At 35.0% G+C, this 26,978-nt stretch overlaps 1 long non-coding RNA gene across 8 annotated transcripts in view; it reads right to left on the minus strand.

Annotated features, from left to right (window-relative positions):
• The window catches only part of LOC118530243 (uncharacterized), a 449,173-nt gene that overhangs the window by 80,016 nt on the left and 342,179 nt on the right, over window positions 1–26,978 (minus strand). For 6 of the 8 annotated variants that reach the window (XR_013440655.1, XR_013440652.1, XR_013440650.1 and 3 more), the window contains 2 exons: window positions 16,446–16,545; window positions 14,687–14,739 (listed from right to left, as the gene is read on the minus strand). This is a non-coding gene — a long non-coding RNA (uncharacterized LOC118530243). The remainder of the gene's footprint in view (window positions 1–14,686; window positions 14,740–16,445; window positions 16,546–26,978) is intronic. The other 2 variants (XR_013440653.1, XR_013440656.1) reach the window with 1 other exon arrangement.

Raw genomic sequence — 26,978 nt, forward strand, 5'->3', positions numbered from 1 at the left:
TTATCAGCAACAACACAGTTGTTTAAGGCTAAAATTAAATAAAAGAATTTGGAGCTGCTTTTCAAGTCAGAGTCGAAAAAACATTTTAAGAAACTGAGATGTAATTATTTAAACATAAGCCTGGCCAAAAAAAAAAAAAAAAAAAAGAAGAGAGAGAGAGAAAGAGAGGGAGAGAAAGAGATAAATCAGTCACTTCATCTGGTTTCTTTTTCATATGACATGAGAATTGGCTTTCATCATTATTTATATCTATTCTTTTTATTCCATGAATGTATTATAGGGCATTGAAAAAATTATTGTTTGCAGCATATCCTCAGAGAGAGAAAAGGGAGAATGTTCCACTCAGTGTAAGATTTATGCTTGCTGAAGGCAGCAAGAATTGCTGTGCATATTTTAGAGAAGAATTTGGATCCCCGCCACAAAAGTTCAAGTAACCACTTAGAATTTCTCATTGATAACTACTGTATGCAAACACATGAACTGTAGATTGATTCTTACTTAATTACCAGACCACCAACTTTGCCAGTGCCATTAGCTGCAATACAATCTGGGACAATGTGAGAAACCATCATTTTTCCTTCTGATCTTTCTGGTATGTTTCAGACCATCTATGGAAGTTCAAAAGTAGTACATATAATTTCACAGTTACATGTCAGGTTGATGGAAAAAGTGGGCATGCTACAATACTTTCAGAGTTACAATTCAAGTGAGAAACCCAACTGCATATTAAATTCATGGATGAACAATGGAAACTTGAAAGCCATAATTTGAAGTTTTATTTCTGTAGGTATTGGCATATATGACACCAAATTATTAAATCTAGCACAATGTAAAAGTGAACACATGAGAGATTTACATAGGGATGAGAGCACTGTGAAGTTTGGGAACGTGCAAAAGCTGTAGAATACTTTCATAATAGCAAATTTTATGAAACATAAACAGAACAATTGTTTTCAAAAACAACTCTCACCTAATTTCTATGGTAACTTACATTTGTGTAACCCTCACATAAATGTGTAAGAAAGTACTAAAATGCAAAAACAATGTAAGGTAGCATTTAGATACTTGTTAGCTTTGGTTACTTATGCATATGGATAGCTAATAATCCCACACAAAAAAATGTCTTTAGCATACAAGACTTTCTGGATAAAGGGGGTGGTAGTGGATTCTTATAAGTAATACTCTGCCCAGAAGTTAATTTCTTTATGCTTCAAATGAGGGAAGTTTATAAATCAATTCCCTTATAATGTCAACAGTGAAGAAAGTATGTCATTGAAATAAAATACCTCCACACTTTTATAAGATGGCATGGCAGGTATATTTGCAATAACAAATAAAAAAAATCTACTCAAGAAATATAGTTGACAAAGACTTTAAAGAATAGATCTTGGGTCAGAAGACTTAATGTTGTTAAGATGGTGATATTTCCCAAACTGATCCACAGATTCAGTGTAATCCCTGTCAAAATCCCAGCTGACTTCTTTGTAAAAGTTGACAAGTTGATTCTAAAATTCATATGGAATTGCAAGAGCTTCAGACTAGCCAAAACAATCCAGGAAAAGAACAACGTATGTGGACTCATAGTTCCCAATTTCAAACCTTACTACAAAGCAACTGTAATAAAGACAGGCCAGTGCTGGCACAAGGACAGATATATAAATCAACAGAATAAAATTGAGGGTTTAGAAGTAAACCCATGTATCTACATCAACTGATTTTTGACAAGGGTGACAAGACCATTCAATGGGGAAAGAATAATCTTTTACAAAAATGGTGCTGGGAGGATTGTATATCTACATGTAGAAGAATGAATTTGGATCCTTACCTCACACCATATAAAAAAAAATAACTAAAGGTGAATAAAAAAACTTACACGTAAGAGCTAAAACTATAAAACTTTTAGAATACATAGGGGTAAATCTTCAATACCCTGGCTTTGGCAAAGTTTTCTTAGATAAGACACCAAAAGCATCACTAACAACAACAACAAGAAATAAGTTGAGCTTAATCAAAATTAAAAACTTCTGTGCTGATTCAAAGAACACAACTAATAAAGCAAAAAGATATCCTACAGCATGGGGGAAATGTCTGAAAAACATTTCTGATAAAGACTTTTCCTAGAATATATAAAGAACCTTTACAATTCAATAATAAAAAGACAAAAAGCCCAATTTAAAAAATGGGCAGAAGATTTCACTAGATACTTCTCTAAGGAAAAACTAAAAATGGCCAATAAGTATATGAAAAATGCTCAGCATCATTAGCAAGCAAGGGAATGCAAATCAAAACCACAATGAGAAACCACTTCACAAGTACCAGGACAACTATAATCAGAAAGTCAGAAAAGTACTGGTGAGATTATGAAAAAATTGGAGTCCTCACCCTCTGCTGACAGGACTGTAAAATGTTACAGCTGCTTTGGAGAACAGTATGGCAGTTCCTCAAACAATTAAACATAGAGTTACAATATGACTCAGCAATTCTACTCCTAGATAGAAACCCAAGAGAAATGGAAACATATATCCACACTAAAACTTGCATACAAATGTTTATAGCAGCATTATTCATAATAGCCAAAAGACAGATACACCCAAATATCCAACAGCTGAATGCATAAACAAAATGTGATAGATATATACAATGGAATAGTTTATAGCCATAGAAAGAAATGAAGTACTGATACATGTGCCAACTTGGGTGAACCTTGAAAACATTACCCTAAGTGAGAGATGCCAGTCACGAAAGTCTACATATTATATGAGTCCATTTACACAAAAGTCCAGACTAAGAAAATTTATAGGGACAGAAAGTAGATTAGTGGTTGCTTGGGGCTGAGGGTGGGGGTAAATGAGGAGGGGATGGAGAGGTGGTAATAGCTAAAGTGTACAGGGTTTATTTACAGGTGATGAAAATGTTCTAAAATTGACTAGAGTGATAGTTACACATATCTGTGAATATACTAAAATCCATTGATTTGTGTACTTTAAATGGGATAATAATAGCAAGTGAATTATATCTCAATAAAGCTATTTTTCTAAAACAAGGAAACACTGGTAGGTTTGTTAATTCATGCTGTACATTTAACTCTAAGGCTAAACAGCAACTATGCAAGAGATGAATAATAGGAATTCTGGGAGAAAGGCATAAAGTGGTATGTCAAATTCTACATAACTGAATATTCAGTTCTCAGAGATAAGCAAGAATACAAAATATTCCTCTTTTTTTTATAATGAAGAAAGTTATTTGCCAATATTAAATAAATGAGGTAGGAAGAATAGAAACCAAGGATTAGATTTCTATTGAGAAAAGTAGTTATAAACTGGAGGCTATCGTGAACCCTTATCTACTTACATCAAAATTCAAAAGAGCTATCAGAGATGACCTCTGAAACAATTCTTTCAGAAAACATTCCCTAGAGAAGGAACAGAAAGCGAAAAAAAAAAAGAGAGAGAGAGAGAGAGAGACCAGACACTGGACTCATGACAGAAAAGAAAGAAAAGGTGACTGAGATATAGTGCTATGAAACTGCTGAGATGTTATATTCAAGAGGGTATGCTTGATTGTTCTAGACAAAGTAGACCAGAAGATCAAGAACTTTACTGTAACTGAGGAACAGAAATGTGAAAATTAAAGCATTCCAAGTCAATATAGAAGCTTGAAAATAGATGTGGTCAACATTATCAACTTCAAGGCAGTAAAAGTTACTTGTTGCCTAAAAATTTTGTTATTTGGTCAAAGGCACATAGAGGAAGGACTGAGGCATTTCCAAGAACGGCGCTGGGTATTTTAGGGGGGAGATTCTTGTCCTATTCAGAAAATATGGCTTCATTACTAGGATGTAGGTGGGCCTATATTTAAAAGAGTGTGCTTCTCAGCAGTAGGATTTAAAGCTCTTTATGAATAAAACAGAGAAACTTGAAATGTTATATTTTGGGTAATAATCCAAATTTATATTGGAAAACAGTTTTATCTAGAGTGATACAAAGAATAATGGAAATGCAAAAGCAGTTTATAGTTTTCATTATAGAACCAATGTCAAAATGGATATATAATAAAACAGAATTTGGCGGAGGCTATATTCGGAGTAAACCGAGGTAAAAAGACTATGAAATGTAGTATAAAGAGAAGGACCAATATAGGAAGGAAAGCCAATATAAGACTTTAGAAATATTGCCCCACTGTAATTTATGTGTATAGATTTTCTTAAGAATTTAGCTCTAATTTAATCCTAATTTACATTGAGGCTGGGGAGGTGCTCAGTAATTATAAATTGAATGAATGAATTTCAATTAATACACTAGAAACATACCATTTATCAGAATTCCTTCCTTCCACAGTATTCCTCATTCCTCTTCTTCCCTCTCTCCAGGAGTGTATAATAGGAGGTATGCTTGCTTTGCATCAGACAGGCCTGGATTTAAATTTCAACAACCTGACTTAACTAGCTCTGTTATCTTAATGCTCTCAGTGAGGAATTATTTTAGCATGGTTATTTGCTTACCTTCTCTCTGTTGTAAATATGGCAGAGGTAGAGATGAGATGAGGATCAAAGACAAAAAGACATGGGAAAGATGACAGGTTGGATGGAGTTAAAGGGAGTAGGAAGATATAACTATACGTTAACTGATAGGAGTTCTGATGCTTGTGGGGGGTCCAGTTAATTCAATCTTCTGCAGTGGTTTATGCTGACTCTATATGCCCATGACTCCTCATTCCAGTGGTAAATTCAGGCCTTTCTTTCCTTCCCTCTTCGCACAGGAGCTCCATGATCTTTGTTGAAATGTTCTCCATTCTTTCTTTCATCCTAGACTCTTCTGGCTCACCTGGTAAGTAATGTAATATGCTAGGCCACTGTGTTAATGATGAAAAAGCAAAAGAGTATCCCCTCTCCACTACTGTTATGTGGGCATGCCTTAAAAGTGGACGTCTTGGCAATACATGTGCCTTTGCTCTCTGTCTTTGGAACTGATTCCATAATTTCAGAGTAGGGTGGTAACAGGATGGTGGGGAAACAGGACAGCTATTTGGCTGCTGATGGGGACTGTGTTGGTATCTATTGCATTATCATATCTTTTAGGGGCTACACTACTCTGATTCTTTCCGGAATACAACATAGATGATCTTTCTATTACAGGATAACCAGAAATACACAAATGCCAAACTTCTTGATTGGACTTACAAAAATTTCTGTTCACTTCTCTCCAGGTCAGAGACCACATGAAAATGGGAAGCACTGAAACCCACTTGGAATATGAACAGGCACCTCTGAAAGACCTGTGAATTATTTCTCCAGTTTCTCTAATCAAAACATTGTTTGGTAAGAGCTACTGATAGTCAAGTAGCCTTTTAAACAATATTACTTCAATCAAGAAAGGTGACTTGGAAAGCCTGTATTATAACACTATTGAGGTGATTAATATTATTATGTACCTGCTATCAAAATTCACTTCTGCAACAAAGGGCTATTTGTGTAATATCTCTTTTCATTTTCAACAAAATGCTTCAACAAAGAAAAAGCAAAATTCCAGCCTCAAGACATTTTTGCATGGTGTGATTTGTTTGTTTGTTTGGGTTTTCAGTTTCCATTAATTAAAAAAATTTATTTAGCAGATGGTATAATCCCAATATAATACATACATAATCTAAAAACAAAAGTTGCTTGAAATTAAGAGTTTTTTCCTAGGAAATAAGAGGAAAGTGAGTTATTTTGTATCAACGATAAAGCAAAATTTTGAAGACATTCATGAAAAACCTGAAATTAAATCAAAATTACACCTGTTAATGTGATTCTAATGGAAATGTATGTACTTATACAATATAATTCAATTAATTTTTTAAAACTTTAATAGATTTATTTTCAGTTCTATTTAGGTTGCCAGATTAAATACAGAGGCCCAATTAAATCAGAATCTCAGATAAAAGCACTTTTTTTGGCCTAAGTATACTGTATAGCCAATATGTGGCCTGTATTGCATGGGCTATCCTAATACTAAAAAAAAAAAATCATTGTTTATCTCACTTTCAAATTTAATTGAGTGTCCTGTATTTTATTTGGAAGATAGTTAGTCTAGAAGCCTTTTTCTCTCCTTCTCTAGTCCAACCTATGAATAAAAAACAAATCCTAAAATAAAATTTCTGTTCTAGTTTAAACTGGTGCTTTTCTCTCCACTCAACATCATATATATATTTCTGCTTTTATGTGTATAACCGTTTTCTTTTTTCCTTTGTGCTCTCTGCCTCTTCCCTCATTCCCTTCCACCCTCCTCCTCTTTCCTTCCCTTCTATCATTTCTCTACTGATAATGATTTCATTCTTTCCTCCACCCTTAAAACCTACTCTTCCTTTGCGGATAATTAGTTCCAGACATACTTTCTGTATAGGTTTTCCCCCTAGATCTTTCTTATGAATTCATTAATTGCTGAGAAATGTTGATCCGATTAAACTTTACATAATTTCATTACAGATAGCAACTTACTATAAAATGCAAAGAAAACAAGGTATTTTCATGAATAAAAAAAAAACCCGCAAACATTTAAGACCCTGCCTTAAAGAAGATAAAATTGGAAGTAAAATATATCTAGTTTCTGTCAACTGATAAAATGCTAATAATGTATACAAAGATACAAGAAAAAGAAGAGTCAATTTCCCTTTTATAAAAGAACATTTGTTTTTGGGAAGGAAATGGATGTTTATGAAATGGGAGCTTGGATTCAACTCTTCTCAGGCTGATTTCATGCACTACAAAATAAAATCTCTTGATATGCTCTCAAAGCTCAGCAAAGAGCAGTTCACATTATTGAGACTTCCTGTCATTATACCTCCTTTGTTGCTTTTGCTTGGGTGAGACCAACCCATCTTTAGTGTAAAGGAGTCTCTTGTCCAGGTGGTTCTTTCTGCACACAACTTCAGGGTTATCTTGGACATCTAACTCTTCTTTTCTACCTTACTTTTAACCTAAGGTTACAATACATTTTGGACAACAGACCTGAGTCCAAATTCACTATGAATTCAAGTAGTCTCCTCTAATTACCCTATCTACCCCAAAAAGGGTAAGAAAAAGCAAAAATAGACCAAGAGAATAAGATGCTGTGTACAATGAACACAAGTTGCTCCCAAATTAGTCCTGTTCAGCCTCATAATTCTAGGACACCATCCAGATTTGGACTGTAGGATTACTTTCTGTAGACTACCCATTTGCCTTTGACTATAGTGTTTCATGATCAATTTACCCATAGCTATTAATTATTTGTAATTAAGTATATATCCTAAGCAAATTATAAATGAATAAACTTATCCATATTCGCCATCAATTTTATTTGTAGCTGACACACTATTGCAGTTTGAAAGGTTAAGATTTCCTTTTGATTGCATGGGGAGTGTTGTATGATAAATAGGTGTAATTCTTGCTACCATGCCTGACACTACAGTTGACCAATTTTAGTAACTTTTTAGAGTTCAAGTCTTTTAGGCTTTTGTTAGAAGACCAAAGACTCTTCAAGACCCCCATGTATATAAATATAGAGTATGATCATGAAAGACATTGAAAATTATTTTAAAACTATTAAGAATTTAAGAGGAATGTATATTATAAATTAAGAGACTGAAGGAATATATTATACAATTTTAAGCAGATTTAAAAATTTAAAAATTTAAAAATTGTTTATACATTAGAAATACTATTTTGACATAATTCAATATTTAAGCCTCTGCTACTTGAATTTTCAGCTAGATTCACACAACATAGGAAACTGATGTTTGTAGAGTACAATCCTTGTGTTAAGCAATTTACATATTTCTTCTTAATAACTCTGTGAGATAATTTTTTTAAATATCCATTCTATAGATAAAAAATTGAGGCTAAGAGCATTCAGGTAACTTCTCCAGAGCTATTAAGCAGCAAGGCTGGATCTGAATAGAGATTGAGCATGTGCTTTTTCTGCTATATAATGCAAATTCAGAATTTCACAAATGGAACAGAATGAGGAAATATGGAATAAATAACAAACAATTACCACTGCTATATTCAAAAATTTCTTAAGCTTTTCTGGAGTTCTTCAGAAAAAATTCCTGGATTTTTTGTGCACTGTCTATAGGAGCTACCTGGTAACTCTTTTAGTATAGGCCCTAAAACAGAGAGAGAGAGAGAGGAGAAAAGAGAAAGAAGATAAAGTAGAAATATAGAAATAGGGGAAAATATTACTTTTTAGGATGATTTAGTAAATATCAAGGATTATGGTGAAATGGAATATAAAAAACCTGAGGACTTTCAGGTTCTAGCCCTATTCCAGTAGGAATTGAACTTTCCTAGTGTTATGCTAAATAATTATGGAAAAGCAGTAATTGTTACTAGTTTCCTCCACCTGAGGGGTAGGCAGGGGCTGTAGCTAGTCAGGTGGGGCAATCAGGAAGGTAACACACCTCCACGAGAAAGGCAAAGGGAGCTTCTTGAAGGTCTAAGGTGGTACTGATGTGAAGGGTCAGTGAATATCAAGAAATCTTTTCTCTGGCTGTCAGTGAGACTGTGTCTCTTACTCTGCAGGTTGGCATCTTTTTGTAAAATTTATCATTGCCCAGATGTGACAACTACACAGGGCCACAGAGAACAATGCCAAAGCCAATAAAGAGAGAAAGAAACTTTGTTGTAGGAAAATATTCAATAGCAGGTTCACATATTGGCTACCTCACTCTAAGAGGTCACCTATGATCCTCTCACTATTGAATCAACAGACTTTCTTATTTCCTATTCTTTTCTGCCTTAACATTTGATATTCTTCCTTGAGAAGTGTTATCCCCTGTTTCCATATACAGTGCTGTCCTCATTCCCAATCTATCCCTTTGAATCCTTCTGCTTCATTTTGTACTTAAGGCTGTGGATGTTTTCCAAGAATACGTCATTGGCCCTTTGCTCTTTCTCTCTCTCTCTTTTGTACACACTTAATAAAACATTCACTCTTATGGCTTTTATTCCTGCTCTTGCTAAAACTAAATTCACATTTCCTTTCCTGACCCCTCTTGCAAGTCTACTTCCTCTCCACTATCCTGCTTTTACTTCCAAGTCTACATGTCTAAAACCAAAATTAATATATACTCCAACAAAAAAATGCCAAGACACAAACAGAAATGCACAAAATGAAAAAGAAAAATGACTAACAAGCATAGAATGTTCAAAATCACTAGTTATCAAAGAAATGCAAATCAAAACAAAAAAGGCATACCATTTACACCTATCAAGTTGTCAAATACTATTTAAAAATTATAATACAGAGTATTGGCAAGAGTGTAAGGAAATGGTCACTTTTACATTCTGTTGACAGAAAAGTAACTTGACAAAACTTTTCTGAAATGACATTTGGCAATATGTATCAAAAGCCTTAAAATGATGCAAATATAACCCAGTAATTTGATTTTTCAGCATATATTTTAGGTTAAAAATGTGTGACTGATATTATATATGTATATATCTCACAACATTGTTTATATAAATGAAAATCAGAAATAATGTAATTATGCAACAGAAGTGGATTCCTTAAGAATAATGGTATATCCACACAATAAAATATTATACAGTCAAATAAATGCAGTTACAGAAGAATTGTGATGTGAAAAGATGTCCTTGATACATTGATGGTCATGGTAAGTTCATGTTAAGTTTATATTAAATGGAAAATGTCGGCAATAGTACAGTGCATAGAATGTAACACCATATTTGTAAAAACATATGTGTATCTGTATATTTACATAAATGAGTATATATATATGTAGAGAAAGACAGAGAAAGAAAAAGATTTTGGGAAGTATATACCATAGAGTGTAGTTTGGGTAATTTTTCTAGTTTCTCTTTATCATATTTTCCATTTATTTCCATAATGAGTATATGTGTTTGGTTTTATAGTAAGAAAATAATATTAAAAAAACAAATAAATTCATTTCCCTTCCAAAATTCAGCCTTTTCCTGATTTTCTAGTAACGTCAATGGTATCCTCATTCTTGGTCATCCATACTCAAAACCATTTTATATTCCTCTACCTGACATGTATATGCTTTTACCCAAATGTCAAGTTTTGTCAATTTGTTTCTATTCTGTACCCCACTGAGAGATTGATCGTTATTAAATATTTTTGCAAATCAATTTCTATGCTTAAAACCTGTTCCATGCAGAAGGGAAAAGTTTTGGGGTTCTGATTTGCATGCTGTTAAGACAGTAGAAGCATGTTTAGTTTGTGAAAATTTATCCACTTGTATACCTATGATTTGTACTGTATTGAGTGTATGTTATATTTTGATAAAAAGCAAACAAGCAAATCAAAACAAAAATCTGCACATTATCTACAAGGTAACATTCAAAATCCTTAATATTGGATCCTCCTATAATCTGATCTTAATCCTCCTTAAGCAGGATCATCTCCAATACTCCTCATAATAAAACCTGATAATAGCATTGGCTGTGCAGTTCCTGTAAGAAATTCTTAAGCACTTTTTATATCATTTGTCTCATTTGATTATCCCAACCCTCTGGAATATGTACTAGTATTATCCTCATTAAACTGATGAAGATATGGAGACTGAGTACAGATAAGTTACTTGTAGTTGTGGAAATTTACTAGTTTTGTCACTCAGTATTCATTTCATTATTTTCTGGTAATAGCTCTCCAATTTCATAACCAGAAGACCTATCACTCAAGGTGATTTGCTCTCTTCAGCCAAAGAATGGAGCAAGACTTTTCAGATACTCTTCCTGGATACAAATTTTGAAAATAATAATGAATAGGTTGACTACGGCAGCGTATGAAGAGAATGCTTATTAGTTTCTGCTACAAACCCTCCAGAGATTCCAGGTTCCTGCCATTGGAGCAAGATTCCATCTCGATCCCTTAGTTACCCACATCCATGGATACATTCATTCCTTCCTTTCTCCTCTCTTCCCTCTCCAACTCCCTCCCTGCCTGCCCTCCTTCCCTTCCTTTTGCATAAAACAACCAAAGTATGTTTCTGTTGCCTACAACCTCTAAGAAATCAAATGTGACACTTGCTCAAGATTATTCAGCTAGAATGTGTGTTAGTGCTGAAATTTGAACTCAAGCCTAGATGACTCCAAAGTTTGTTTTCTTAACCATTATGTTTTACACTGCAATGCTCAAGTGCACCCCTGGTTATCACTGCTTGAATACATACTTGTTCCCTTTTATCCAATTTTGCAGAAGCCACTTTTCCTACTAAGATATGCTTCCTTTGCTTTCCTTTTCCTCCGAATTCTACTGAAACTCTTCCATTGACCATCATAATACCTGCTTCCTCTAAAATATTTATTAAATTCTTTAAACCATAGAGACACTCTCTTCATGACAATTGTTATTTACTGGTGGAATTTGAGACAGAAGGATCAAAGCCAAGAATAACTCTTGAGCTTGAAAAACCACCATTGGTTCCTTATGACTTACAAGATAAAATCTAAACCTCAGAACTTCACATGAGAAGCATTTTTAGTCTGGTCCAAATCTACCTCCCCGGTTAAATCTATGCTACTTGCTCCTTTTCTCCTTCTCCTCAGCCTGTCCTCCACCCCACCCCACCCTAATACTCAAACAGCTTCCTCTCCAGCCACACAGATCAGCCTCTTCTCCTAATCAGGTGTAAATCTGGTAGTGTTCACACATAGTGCCCTAACAAACTTAATTGTGTTCATATAGGTGGCATTCATTGGTTGTAAAGCTTCCTGGTGACAATTTTTTACATTGTCTTAGATTCTCAAAAATTTACTTTTATGTGTGGTGTAGAGAAAAACACACTGTTCAGGCAGTGAAAAACTGAGTTAGCCTCTTCTGATCTGAAGGGTTTGGATAATTTATTATACTCTATATACTCTAAACTATTTTTCCAGCTAGGAATCCTAATTAATTTATTAATCATGTGGAAAATGTGTGGGGAGAATGGCTGTTAACATGACAAATCTGAGTTACACTCAAAGGAATATTTATTTATACTATAAAGAAATTGCACTGTATCATTGTTTAAATCCATGAACAAGTATTGTAACAGAAAAAATAAAGAATTTCATATATTTTTTTGACATTTTATTGAAACAATGTAGAACTTTATGTCATTATTACTGATATTTTGCCTCACGGCTTTTGGCTATTTGAATACAAAATCATGTTGTACAAAATAAAATGGAATATTCTCCTATAGGTTAGAAGGAGTGTATTGTACACTGCTGGAAATAAATAATCTGAGAACAAGTATATTAGAAGATACAGAATGTGTTTTTTATACTTGTAAAGAAAGATGACATCAGATGCCTAGAACTTGACATTAAAAGTTTATACATTAAATGCAACACCTCAACTTGTCCTTGAAGCACAATGGTTTTTTAACACAAGATTTAAACAGTCAGTCATAGTCTCTTTCTCTAAGAGAAGGCGAAACAAGGTTTGCTGCTTTCTTAGTTTGGTACTGATTCAAATAAATACTGGCATATTTTGGGTTTCTAAATTATTTTGGGGATGGGGGTTGAACACTGGACTTTTTGTGACAGCATCCCCAGATGTTAGGACTTTTTCACTCTGCATAGAGATGTGAATATATTTATATACTGGAGTGACACTTCTACAGGAAGCCTAGAGACCTATCTGTTTACTACATGTCACCAAAGTTAAAGTGTTAGTGTGGGTAAATTTCACTGCTTGTTTAGACTTTAGGAATATAATTACTCAGTGTTAGACAATAAGAAATGGAAAACACATAAGTGGTTTTCTTATACCTGGATCTGTTGATTTTGTTTTGTCAATGAGGGCTTTCATTAAGAGCCACTGAAGGTTAGTCTCTCTCAGTTGATGTAGTGGTAACAATTTACTCTCTCTTGCCATAGTAAAGATAGAACCTGTCCTTCAATCTGTTTGTGGTAGAGATTTTTTTTTTTAAGTATAAACATTGAATTCCTCTGCTTACTTGGAGATGGAAGGTCATTAACAGGGCACTTGAGCAGATTGGAATTACAGTCAATTGAGACACTGAAACATCCTAAATGGCCTAATGCAGCAACTAAGTGCTTCTTAAATTCCAAAACTTTTACTTGAGCATGGCAATCATGGGTTTCCACTGCCTTTACTAAATGCTGTTTTTTTAATAGTTTTGTGTGAGGAAGCAACACAAATTTGAATTACTGTGTTTATATTTTTTGCTTAGCAATATTGATTTGTCAAGATGTGTGTGAAATTTGATTCTAACTTAATTATATATGGTTAAATATTAAAATTAATAGAAAAGTTAGTGAAAAGTAATTTAGTGGTACAGTTAATGTCAATGCAATTTACTTTAACTGTTTGAGATTTTATATTAAATTTGTACTATTATAGCCATACATATGGAGAATACATATATATGTACATATATTTCATCTCTAGCCTACAATCTCTCTCTTTTTTTAAAAAGATTTTACTTATTTGGGTGCCTGGGTGGCTCAGTTGGTTAAGCGACTGCCTTCGACTCAGGTCATGATCCCGGAGTCCCTGGATCAGGTCCCACATCTGGCTCCCTGCTCAGTGGGGAGTCTGCTTCTCCCCTCTGACCCTCTCTCCTCTCATGCTCTCTCTCACTCTCTCTCTCAAATAAATAAATAAAATCTTTAAAAAAAAAAAGATTTTACTTATTTGACAGGGAGAGAGAGTGAGAGAGAGAGCACAAGCAGGGGGGTAGAGAGAGGCAGAGAGAGAAGCAGACTCCCTGTTGAGTGGGGAGCCCGATGATGCGAGGCTCTATTGCAGGACCTTGGGATCATGACCTGAGCTGAAGGCAGGCATTTAATCAACTGAGCCACCCAGGCGCCCCTCTAGCTTACAATCTCTCTCTCTTTTTTTAAAGATTTTATTTATTTATTTGACAGAGAGAGACAAAGCGAGAGAAGGAACACAAGCAGGGGGGAGTGAGAGAGGGAGAAGCAGGCTTCCCGCTGAGCAGGGAGCCAGATGCAGGGCTGGATGTGGGCTCGATTCCAGGACCCTGGGCCATGACCTGAGCTGAAGGCAGACGCTTAACGACTGAGCCACCCAGGCGCCCCTTGCTTACAATCTCTTAAATGTTGGTTTAACTCCTAGAAAGAGAAATTCATTTCCACAACACACAGATGAAAAGGTTTCTGTGGTTCAAGGTAGAGAACGGACTACAGAATATAAGGAAAGAAAAGCCAACCTAATACATTCAAACATGAACAGCTCACAGATATCAGAGTTGTAACACCAAATGAACAAACACTAGGAAATGTGCTATAGAAATCCCAAAGAGCCACTGATGGGAGAATATGAGGCCCAGAGGACAAATAAAAGAGTCTTTTTGACTTAACAAGAACCTAAGTTCCCCCATTTTTTCCTTCAAATATTCTACTTGATTTTTACTGTTTTGAAGTTTCTGATGTTCTCCAAATATATTTTATGCATTTTTCTCTTCATTGCACCTCTGATCTCATTGTCTCTTCTCCATGCCATAAGAGACAAAGACAATTTAAGGGAGGGGGAATTCCAGACCCAAGAAAGCACTGTGGAAGTGTCATCAGCAATCAAATTTATATTAGGCCATATAAAATACAGTATACGAAAATGATGCATATCTAAAGTTTTGTAATAAATAACTATATTAGATACAACAATGAATTGCTAAGAAGAGCTGGATTTTTAGTCCTGGTATTATCACTCACCAACAGTAGAATCAAGGTCATTGGACTTTTCTTGCCATGGCTTTCTACATCTGCTAAATGAAAGGAACTTATTAGATGATCCGTGAGGTTATGTACAACTCTAAAATCTATGTTAGGTGCACTTGCAAATTGCTGAAATTATTTTTTGTCATTTATTTTAAAAAATTCAAGTTGTTAATGAAAATAAGTTAATTGAAAGTCTGAATAATTATTAGAGTATGAATTAGAGAAGGCAGTGTCCATTAAAAACAATGGTAGAATAAGTGAAACAGGGAGAAGGAAGGTCAGGTTGTGAGAAAGGCATATTTAGTCTTACAAAACAAACTCAGAAACGGAAATGATATATGATGATAGGCACTCTACTGATAATGAATTCAGTGCCGTTGAGATCTTGAAAGGCTGGACTTTCGGAGCTGGAAACTAACTGTGAACTAGGAAACAGGATGCTGGCGGTAAAGGTGTAGACATCTTTCTGAGACCAGAGTTAAATGGGAAGCAGGAAATGAGCTGGCAATTAAGTAATCGACTGCTGTCAAGATTAGATTTTTTTCAAGACGATCTAGGGCAAGGTCAAAGGTAAAGGTAGGGTTGAACAAAATCAGAATCAGACTTTTATTTTCATTTCCTAGATAAATATATCTGAAAAACTTCTATAGAGTTTATGCTGGGGCAGCAATGCATATTTTGTAAATACACACATTTCCAAGCCTCATACTAGTAAATAATATGTTTGAGACTTACTTGTGAGTACCTGGCATGCCCCCAGAATAGTACTGAGAAAACACCTCTTTTATCATGCTTTGGCACAAAGTCTGCCAAATAATAATATGCATTTTTGAAATGACTAAATATATACTTACAGAGCAGACTATTCAAAGCCATTATAGAGTAGTAAGCAAGTAATAAATGTTCAAAAGTCCATAACTACACATTCATGTAATACGCAGGTGTCACCTTCAATAGATTAAATAATGTAACTTCTCAAACATGACCCTTTAACCAATATCTGTAAAAGCTTAGATAACTTTTAAACCTATTCTTGAATATATATAGAAAAAAAGTATTTACCTTTCTTATGCAGATGTTGCAATTAATATTTGACTGTTGTTTGCAAAATTTTTGATCTTTAATGCTATTGTAAAATATTTTATTGCATATGAAATATTTAATAGTTAAGTTGATCAGAAAATAAATTATTGAGAGCCATAGAAAAACTATCACTTTCATTTTTTAAATTATTTTTTAAAAGATTTTAAAAAAATTTATTTATGAGAGAGAGAGAAGGGGGGGGAGGAGCAGAGGGAGAGGGACAAGCAGACTCCACCCTGAGCATAGAGCCCAACTCAGGGCTCGATCTCACGACCCCAAGATCATGACCTGAGCTGAAATCAAGAGTTGGATGCTTAATCAACTGAGCTACCCAGGCACCCCCAAAAACCATCACTTTTAATGTTTTCATTGACATTCAGTGGGGATTTATTTAAATTTTGCTGATGATGTGAACTTGACCCACCACCTACCAGTAGGTATAAAATAGGAATTTACTTTTCAATAGAACAGAGGATATCAGAATGGTTGTTATCTTCAATAATTCAAGAGGATATATTTCCAGCAAAATTTTCATGGCTGATGAGGTACTTAAATCTTAGAATATTTTAAACTATATTTACGAAATTCATTTTATCATTTCATTGTTGGAACTTGTGGATAACTCTGATTATTCATATATTATGATAGTAAGTCAAAAAGATCAAGATACCTCTTTATAACTTTTCAAGTCTTCATTCTTGTTCCAGTAGACAGTTGCACACTTCTCAGCACTCTTGGAAGTGTATTCATTGTATTACCTATCTGAAACCCTGTGTAAGTAAAACGTGACAGGAAAAGGTTAAAAAGTTAGTAGTCATTTTCAATGCCCTCTTCAGCATTCTGTCATTTTGCTTTACTACCATTTCAGACATAACTCTGATTATAGTTCTAGGTTGTGGCTTGGCAGCACATAGTTTACCCATGGTGTAAACATAATAAAGATCAGTCTTAGAGAGCAGTAAAGCACATCCTCCTGATGCATCTCCATCAGAGTACTCCCTCTATCTTTCTATGTCTTTGCTTCTTGGAGTTTGGCTAATTTAAACCTACATATAAAACACAGGAATAGTTGTTCATTAAGCTAAAAATGCTATTAATTTGTGATAATCAGAAATCTTTCCCAACACCAGTATCAGACAGCAAGAGACTCTGCTCCTATTTTAGGGAGGAAATTAAAGCTTTGGGGAAAGATTTATCTTAGCCACCCATTCATTGTCTGAACATCTGCTTCCTTTCTCCTACTTTCTAGTGGTTCCTTTGCTTGGTCTAAAAACTTTTCCATCTCTTACACTGAAACTATTTTCTTTCATGTATCTTTTGGCATTTTATATTTTCTCTTTCCCTCCCATCCACACTTACTGAACAATTGGTTTCATCTCAGACGTCTATTACCTCATTGTACATTCATCCTCGAATGGCTTGCAACCTAACTTCTGTCCCCATCACTCTGAGAGACTATTCGTGCTGAGGTCACCAGGGATCAAACCCAATATACAGTTTAATCTTTATCTTTTTCAGTGAATATTAATGATCATTTTCTCCCCTGAAACTTTTCTATTCCCTAATCCTCCATGACACTATACTCACTTGGTTCTTCTTTTTCTTTCTGTCTCATTTAGTTTGGCCCTTATATAACTATTAAGCATTACATTGCTTCCTGTGAGAATACATCCATGATCATGATTTCAGGCATACCCAACCTGTGTGTGGATGATCTCCAAGTGTCTACCTCCAGCCTAAATTTTCATTTGCACATTATTTAGACTATATATTCTCAGTTGCAAATATCCCACAAGAGCATCAAACTCAACAAGCTTGAAATGAAACTTACTTTTTTTTACCCTAAACAAGCTCATAGCCTATATTTTCTGCCTAATTTGCCTGAATCAATTTCTATTCCATCACTTAAGCTAGAAGCCTAGTTCTTGACTTCTTTTATTTTCTTTTTCTCTCCACATTTGAAACCTCAAAGTATTGTATTTCAGCAATTATAGATGTAGATTGCACATTTTTAACATCTCTGAAATCAGGATACATCTCAACAAGCAACAATTAATGTATTGTTATAGTTTGATTAGCAGAGATTTTTATTCCCTCTTAGTGGTACAAAGAGAAATGTTGTGTACTATGGTTCAGCCCATGGTGCCTTACATTAGATGAAATATAGTACTTAATAAATCTATCTCAGTATCTCCAACTTCACTACTACTCCTACAATTCAAGAGTCTTCCTGTCTTCTGTTTAACCATTTTTAATCATTATTCTCAACACTATGAGTTTTACATTTACAATGCAATCTGATTATGGAATTGTTCTACTTCAATCTTTCAGTTACTCCCCATCACCTGTAGAATGAAGCCCAACATTATTTACATGGGAGTCAATGCTGCCCATGCTCTAATCCCTAATTTTCCACATCGGTCTCCTAAAGAAAGATCTTTTCTTGTGTTCCCTTTCCCTGAAAGCTTTCCTTCACACATAACAATGGACATCTCTTTTTAAGACTCAGCATCTAGAAAAGGAGACACTTTATCTCTCTAAGCAGACTTAGATGCCCCACAATAACCTAGGCATATCTCCATCATTGTGCTTACCACATGTACCATAAGTTTTATTATTCTGTGCCCCCCTCCCCACCTGACTGTTTTTTTTTTTTTTGAGGGCAGAGCCTATATTAAGTAATTTTCATATTCCTAGGACCAAATATAGTTCCTGGAACCTGAAAGGATTTTTGTAACTATGTATTGAAAAAAACAGTGAATGGGATATATCCATGGAAAAATAATAGTTAAAACATTCTTGAAAGATGTGATCACTCTTGAATAGCACACAATGGGAAAATAAAACGTTAAGTACAGAATTCTGGAGAACACCAATATTTAAGGGGTGTACAGAGGAAGATGTGCCTACAAAGGAGAATGAGAAATTGAGATTAGAGATCTATAATCTTGATTGAATAGTGGTGACACTGAAGCTCATGCTGTTCTTTCAACCATGGCTGGCCTTCCCTCTCAAACTCCCATAATCACCCTGGGCTGAAGGATGTTAATTAGATTCAGAGCAAAGTGGTATATATATAGAATGGAATATTACTCAGCCATAAAAAGAATGAAATCTTGCCATTTGCAACGACATGGATAGAGCTAGAGTGTATTATGCTAAGTAAAGTAAGTCAGGCAGAGAAAGACAAATACCATATGATTTCACTCATATGTGGAATTTAAGAAACAAAACAGATGAACACAGGGGAAGGGAAAAGAAAAGAAAGTGAAGCAAACCATAAGAGACTTTTAACTATAGAGAACAAACTGAGGACTTCACTGAGAAAGTGAAGCAAACCATAAGAGACTTTTAACTATAGAGAACAAACTGAGGACTGCTGGACTGCTGGGGAAGTGAGTGGGGGGTGGGCTAAATGGGTGATGGGCATTAAGGAGGGCACTTGGTGTGATGAGCACTGGGTGTTATATGTAAGTGATGAATCACTAAATTCTACTCCTAAAACCAATATTACACTATATGTTAACTAACTAGAATTTAAATAAAAATTTGAAAAAAAATTTTCAGGCAAACAATCTGGCATGTGCAAAGTTCCTGTGGAAGGGATCATAAAAAATGACCAGTGCATGGCTGATGCAGAAAGGTGTGGGTGGGCATAAAATGAGGCTGGAGAGTAATTGGGGCCAGAGCATGCAAGGCTTCTTGAATCACAGGATGGAATTTTCCCTTGGGGCCATGGAAAGCCAGAGGATGGTTTTAACTCCTAGCACAGGAGGTCATGTGATGCATTTTCTAAAGGTAATTCTGTCTTGATTGGAAGGGAACTAGAGTAGAAACAGGAGAACAATTATGTTTCTTGAACAAATAAGGGAAATCAGTGAGGTATAGAAAAAGAACATGGGATTTGTGGCCAAGCAGGCTTGAGATAGACCCAGATTCTGGCATTTTTATGACACTGTGAGGATTAAGTGAGAGAACTTATAAAAAGGTTGACAAACATTAGTTCTCTTCCACCTCTCCAAAACCAGGTTCTCATTAAACATTTGTCAAAGAATTATGTGTTACACACAAAGCATATTCACTTTCAAATTTTAAAACCCACCTGCAGCTTATATTTAAGATTTATATTCTTATTATATTGTTCTGAATAGCTATATTATTAGTATATACCTTTATACTTTTTACTCTTGACTTTGTATTTATCTAATGTAAAAAGTAAATTCCAGTCTTATGAATAGAAACAAAAAAATGTGTAAAACTCGTTATATAGACTTAATAAGTAGGTTGCGGTAAGCAGAGAAGATTACAATTTGGGCCAACCTACATCAACTCTAACCCCTTAAACAATGCCTTCTTTTATGTACTGCACTTCATATGGGTATCAGAGTAGAACTGTGTAATGACAGCCCTAATAGCTACCAGTCATAAAGAAACAACAGAAGAACAAATGTTGAGACTTGAAAGTTGGAAGGATCAATAGCTAGATAGCATTTGTTATATGAGAACTGAAATTAGATCTTCAAAGAAATACTGCCGAAAGCAAAATAAATTAGGTAATTATTATGTTCAAAAAACAACTTATTTTAAAGTTTGACTCCCAACACACACTATATATTTCTGTCACTGCTCATCTAGTTTAAAGGATTTATCCAACCCAATTGTCTTTATCCTCTGGTATTTTTATAGTTTAAGTTACCTTATTTGGTATAATTTTTATAAAATACCCTCTGTTTTTTGAAGGTATATGTGAGTTTCATCTCCTGTGGGTGAGTTTCTTAAAGTTAGATATTATTTATTTTTTTATCCCTAGCATCTGAAAAATCATGTAAAACATGGTGAATACATAAAGACATAGTCAGGTAAACGCGCATTAGTGTGGAGGGTCTCTGCTCAAATACTACATCTGCAGAGAGCTCCTGACTATCTACTTTCATCTTTCCCTACTTCATGTTTCTTCATGACATTTATTGCTATCTACATTTACATTATTTGTAGTCTGTCTCCCTCACTAGAACATATGTTGCCTGAGGGTGGGAACTGTATCTTCCTTACTTCCACATCACTAGGGCCTGGAAGAGGGCTTGCCACCGAATAGATGCTCAAATATATTTGATGAATGAGTGAATAATCAATATTTTTAGTGTTTCCTCTGTGTCTCCTTTTCATATTTGTCAGTACTTGATAAGATAACAATAGTAATACTGGGAAATTGTTATTCTCCAGTTATTAGGATATATTAGTCAGGGCTCTCCAAAGAAACAGAACCAATAGCCGCCCGCCCCCATCCCCCGCCCCGCCCAGTGCATACACACACACACACAGGTTATATGTATTACATATATATAAGAGGGGAGAGAGGTTTATTTTAAGGAATTGACTTATGCAGTTGTGGGGAAAGTCTGAAATCTGCAGAGCAAGCCAGCAGGCTGGACATTCCAGCAAGAAATGATGTTGCAGTCTTGAGTTGGAAGGCAGTCTGGAGGCATAACTCCTTTTGTTTCAAGGGACTTCCGTCTTTTTTTTTAAGGCTCTTAACGGATTGGAAGAGGCTCACCCACATTATAGAGAGTAATCCACTTTATTCAAAGTCTACTAATTTAAATATTAATCACAGCTAAAAAATACCTTCACAACATCTAGATTGGTATTTGACCAAAAATTGGGCACCATGGCCTACCCAAGTGGACATACAGTTAACATGAGAGAAGACCTTTTTTTACCCTAATCCTTAAATCTTGTTTCTCGCTTGGATTGCCAACCGGCAGCATTAACTGCCTATATTCGGCCTGCACAGCTGCTGCCAGCAGAGGGCAACCTCAGGCACCCATTTTTTTAGGGTCTCAAGCCCATGTCTGATCTCAGTGTCTTCTGCAGACCCCCAGCATCCATACCATCTGGGAGCTTATTAGAAGTGCAGAATCTCAGACTCCATCTTAAATCTACTGAATTAGAATCTGCATGTTAACAACATCACCAGGAAATTCTTGCGCCCAGTAAGCAGCTCCAGTGCTCTTCCCAGGGAATTTTCGGCAAATAAGTCTTCATGTATCCATACCCTCTACTTTTCAGATCCCCCTTCTTTGCACTTTTTATTTGCATTATGGGTGGTCATATAACTTGTCTGAGGGTAGAAAAGAGACCTACATTAGTTGGCATTTTCTGCTTTTCTCTATTTAGAAAGAACATTGGCGCCTAACAAAGATCAACATGATGCCAGAAGCTCTAAAAACACGAGAAGTAGGCATAGCCTTAACTTTAATATAAGCCATCAAGGAAAAGGCAACATGGTAGAAGGCAGACTGTATGGCCTTATTAAGAGAGGAGGGTTTTCAATGTGAGTGCAACAGTTTCTAGCCATGTGACCTTGACAAATATTTTGCCTTTGGCTGCGGTTTCCTATCTATATATTGAGAAGTTTGGATTAGTTCATCATCTTTGAGCTGAATCCAATCTTTAATATTCTGCTATCAAATAAGATAATATGTATGAAAGCACTCATTACCTGTGAAAGAGTGTTAGAAGTTTGCAGAAGGAATGACTGCTAGATGTGTGACACTCTGGTGTGTGAAAACTATTTAACAGGGGAAGAGACCATTATGATGTTCAGACTTGTGGTGGCTCTGGTTCAGACTGCTGAGGAATGGTTATTGCCAGCCAAGGCTGCAAGGTGACAGAGAGACAGCTTTCTAGGCCCTTAACTGGAGCAAACCCTATGAGATGCCCTCCCTCATGCTCTCACCATCAAGCCCCTCTCCACTGCTTCCCAATCCCCCCGCCAGAAATTAGAAGCCTTTTTTTCTGCACATATCTCCGCAGCATCCCGCACTGAGAAAGCTTAACTACATGCTCACTTTAAAGGACCAATTTTTAAAGGAATTCTATGTTTTGCACAGGGCATCTACTGAAGAATTCACTCAAAACTAAGAAGCAATAAGTTGGTAAGTGACATGCCACCTTGTGTGCCCCAAGCTTAAGTGGCCCTGCAAGTTTACCCATTATTTTCTAACTGACCCCTCCATTCCCTCAATAGCACTTATTCACATTTGCTCTTTAATTTTATTTGCTTACTTTTATTTTTCTGATTCTCTAACCAGAATATAAGCAAATTAAATCAGAGACAATACTTGTTCTCTTCATTGTATTCCGAGAGCCAGGAAAAGTGCTTAAAATATTTCTTAAATGAATGTTGAATCAGTTTCCAGAATGGACACCAAAGAGGAGATCTCTCTTAGACTAGCACTGAGAAGATGTTTCCAACTCCAAGTTGGACAGACAACTGAAGTGGGAGAAGAAATGAGATGAGCTGAGATGGACCTTGCAGGCCTGCTTCAGCTTATTGTTTCTCTCATTTTTTTTTTCTTTTTTCTTTTTCTTTCTTTCTTCCTTCCTTCCTTTCTTTCTTTTCTTCCTTCCTTTCTTTCTTTTCTTTCTTTCTTCTTTCCTTCCTTTCCTTCCTTTCTTCTTTCCTTTCTCTTTCTTTCTCTTTTTCTTTTCTCCTTTTCTTTCTTTCTTTCCTTCCTTCCTTCCTTTTTTCCTCTTCCTTCCTTTCTTTCTTTCTTTCCTTCTTTCTTAGAAGAGAGAAAAGGGGGTGCTTGGGTGGCTCAGTCATTAAGCGTCTGCCTTCGGCTCAGGTCGTGATCCCAGGGTCCTGGGATCCAGCCCCACATCGGGCTCCCTGCTCAGCAGGAAGCCTGCTTCTCCCTCTCCCACTCCCCCTGCTTCTGTTCCCTCTTTCGCTGTCTCTCTGTCAAATAAATAAATAAAATTTAAAAAAAAAAAAGAAGAGAGAAAAGGAAGATACCATTGTAAAACTTGTATTTTTGGATACATTTAGCCCCTCACTACAGTGCTGATAGCCATGCCTATTCAAGTATTACACTAATTCTTCATTGACTTAAGGGTATAACCTCGTGGTTTTGAGTTATATGGAAACTGCAAAATGCCAACTGAAGGCGGAATTCATGCTGAAGATCTGCAAAGTACTTCATGATTCCATCTTCCTTTACCAAGAGTTATGGCCCAGGAAACACTGTGCTTCAAGACATCAAAAGAACCTATTACCAGAAAGCATTTAAGCTGACCATCCAACACATCTTGAATAAATAATAATATCATCTTTGATTCCAAATTTTCTCAATGCCTTCCCCCCACTTATTTGGTTATTTCTCAAGTATAGATCCTAAAAATCTTGATTTGCATGCATTCATTTCAATCACAAAGATGGAAAATACCAATATTGCATTGTATATGTCAAATACCATGGCTGCTATATTCCCAAAGTAAACAGTTAGCCAAATCCAGGAATATATGGGAACTAATAGGGGAGAGAGATGATTATAATGAATGTTCATGCAACTGGTTGAATTCTTTGTTCTCGAAACATCTCTAATGACTTTTCTGAAATTGTCTGTCCCTCCACTCCCCAAGTTAGAGTGAGTGCTATGAATGAAAAACACCGCGAAAGGGCATGGTAGGAGGAACCTGATTTATGTTGGTTTCAGGGAAAGCCTTTGTGAATGACATTTAAGTTTAGACCTGGAGCTTTAAAAGGAATCAGCTAAGAAAAAAGAAAAGGGAAGTGTTTCAGGCTGAAGGAAGAGCACACCTGAAGATGCCCAGGGAAGGAATTTGGCACTTTCTTGGAGTTGAAAGAAGGGGATGTGTCTGAAAAACAGTGAACATAGTGGGTGGGGACTGAGGACTAGTAGGAGATGAGGCTTGGCAGGGGCAGATACTGTCCCGTTTAGAGGCCGCCTTGGGAAGTTTAGGTTTTATTTTAGCTATGCTGGTAAGCCACTGGGCGAGTTAGGAGGGATGGGCACAATTCTATTTACTTTTGAAGAGCACTGCTGGGTTTATGCATTATTCTACATAGATACAAATATTACAAATAAACTTGCTCTGATCTCATAACATAATAATTTATTAGACATCAAAAACTTTAGGTAACTAAAAGTGAGTGAAGATTATTTTTTAGTCAAAAAAGCAAGACACACAAAAGGTTTGGAAAAATAAGGAAGAAAATACTATCTACATGGTCAATACATTAGATAAAATCATCTTTGTTATCATGATAGCATTATAGCACCTATACTTCCAGTCTGTTTCTATATGTTTCTTGATTTTTTTTTGGTTAGCATTTTAACATGGTAACTTTCCTATTTTAAAAAATCCTCCTCTCAACTAAAACACTGCATAATAATTATATGACTAGATCATACTTCATTGTTAAATACTACCTTATTATTGGACATTTACTTATTTCTGTTTAATTATTTGGATTTAAACATTTTTAATGAGTCACTTATTTGTATATGGATATTTGACTATATTTCTAATTATTTTATTAGCTTACATCCCTAGAAGTGGGATTATTGGCTGAAAGACCACAAATACTTTGTTATACTTGTGTGTGAGCATGCTTATCATACTATCCTACTGCAAGTGTTGAACATCATATCTATTTTAAATATTTACAATTAAATAGGTAAATTTTACATGTCATGTGTTTTATTGTTGTTTTAATTCACATTCCTTCATTACTTGAGAATTTGAACATTTTATGTTTCTTAGCTATTTCTACTCCCTCTTTTCTGAACTATTTATTCATGCCCTCTGACCATTCCAGTATAGGGGCTTAATGCTTCGTTTGCTGATCTGCAGGTTTGTTATAAATATTTTAAATTCTTTTTTGGCTTGTTAATTTTGTTTATAAAGTTTTGTAAACTTCAGACACCTATTTTATATTTGAATATAATCAAATCTATAGCTTTCCTTTATGATAATATCTATTAATGTTAAGTTTATGAAATTTTCCTCCATCAAAAGATTTGATAAAAATTCATTTCTATTTTCTGAGTTTAACTATACAATTTATCTCAACTTAATCTTAGAGTATTGTGTGATGTGAGGATCAAAATGAACTTTTCCATCGTTTCTCAGCCTTTTGGCTAAGATCAAGTGTAAAATGAACTTTTCCAAATCATTTATCATTCAGCAGATACATAATGACCATCTATCCTATGAAGACAATCTTCTAGGCACCAAATGAAACAGTGGTGAACTAAATAAAATACTTGTCTTTGTGGATCTTACTATGTTCTAATGGGGATGGAATATTATCATTATTTATTAAATAATCTTCACCTTTGGGGAAGTGGGGGGGGAAGAGGTAAAATGGGTGACAGGGATTATGAGTACACTTACCTTGATGAGCACTAAGTAATGTACAGAATTGTTGAATCACTATATTGTACACCTGAAACTAATATAACACTGTATGTTAACTGCACTGGAATTAAAATTAAAAAAAATAAAAACAAAATGTATATTTACACATATGCATCAAAAAATCTGGAAGGATACACATGGAATGATAATAGAATTATCTCTAGTTATCATGCTACCTTTTTTCCCCTTTTTACTTTTCATCGTCTAAATTTTTTATAATTATCATATATTAATATTCTGAGGCATATAAAAAAGTTATTTCCAGTGAGGAGAAAAAAGTAAAAGAAAATATTCAAAGAAATACCCAACATGTTAATAATAGTTGCCTCTATGCAGTGATTTTTCTTTATCTTTACTTTTTCATGCATTCTAACATTTCTTTAAAGAAGATACATTGTTAGGTATAAACTTCCAGTTATAAAATAAATAAGCAATGAAGACGTAATGTACAGCGTGATGACTATAGTTAACACTGCTGTATGGTATATTTGAAAGTTGTTAAGACAGTAGTACATCCTAAGAGTTCTTATCACAAGAATAAAAATGCTTTCCTTCTTTCTTTAGCATCTATACGAGATGATGGATGTTAACTAAATTTACTGTGGTAATTATTTCATAATACATATAAGTCAAAGTATTATGCTGTACACCTTAAACTGTGTATGCAGTGGTATATGTCAATTATATCTCAATAAACCTGGAAAAAAGAAAAATAAATAAATAACCTTCACCTTCCTTACTGGTTTTTATATTACTTTATTATAAAAGCTTTTCACATATAAAAGAATTTGTTTCTAGAATATTTGTTGTTTCCCTGATGTGTCCATATTTTTCTAATAGTGCTCTCTTCTATTGCAGTGTCATACATGTTAATACAAGTTAGACCAAGTCTCTTGTTATCATTCTTTTACAAAAATATTTTACTTAGTCTAAGCAGTTTATTTTCCAATAAAGATTTTATGCTTTTTTCTCA

Source organism: Halichoerus grypus, chromosome 8 (assembly GCF_964656455.1).
Source record: "Halichoerus grypus chromosome 8, mHalGry1.hap1.1, whole genome shotgun sequence".
NCBI lineage: Eukaryota > Metazoa > Chordata > Mammalia > Carnivora > Phocidae > Halichoerus > Halichoerus grypus.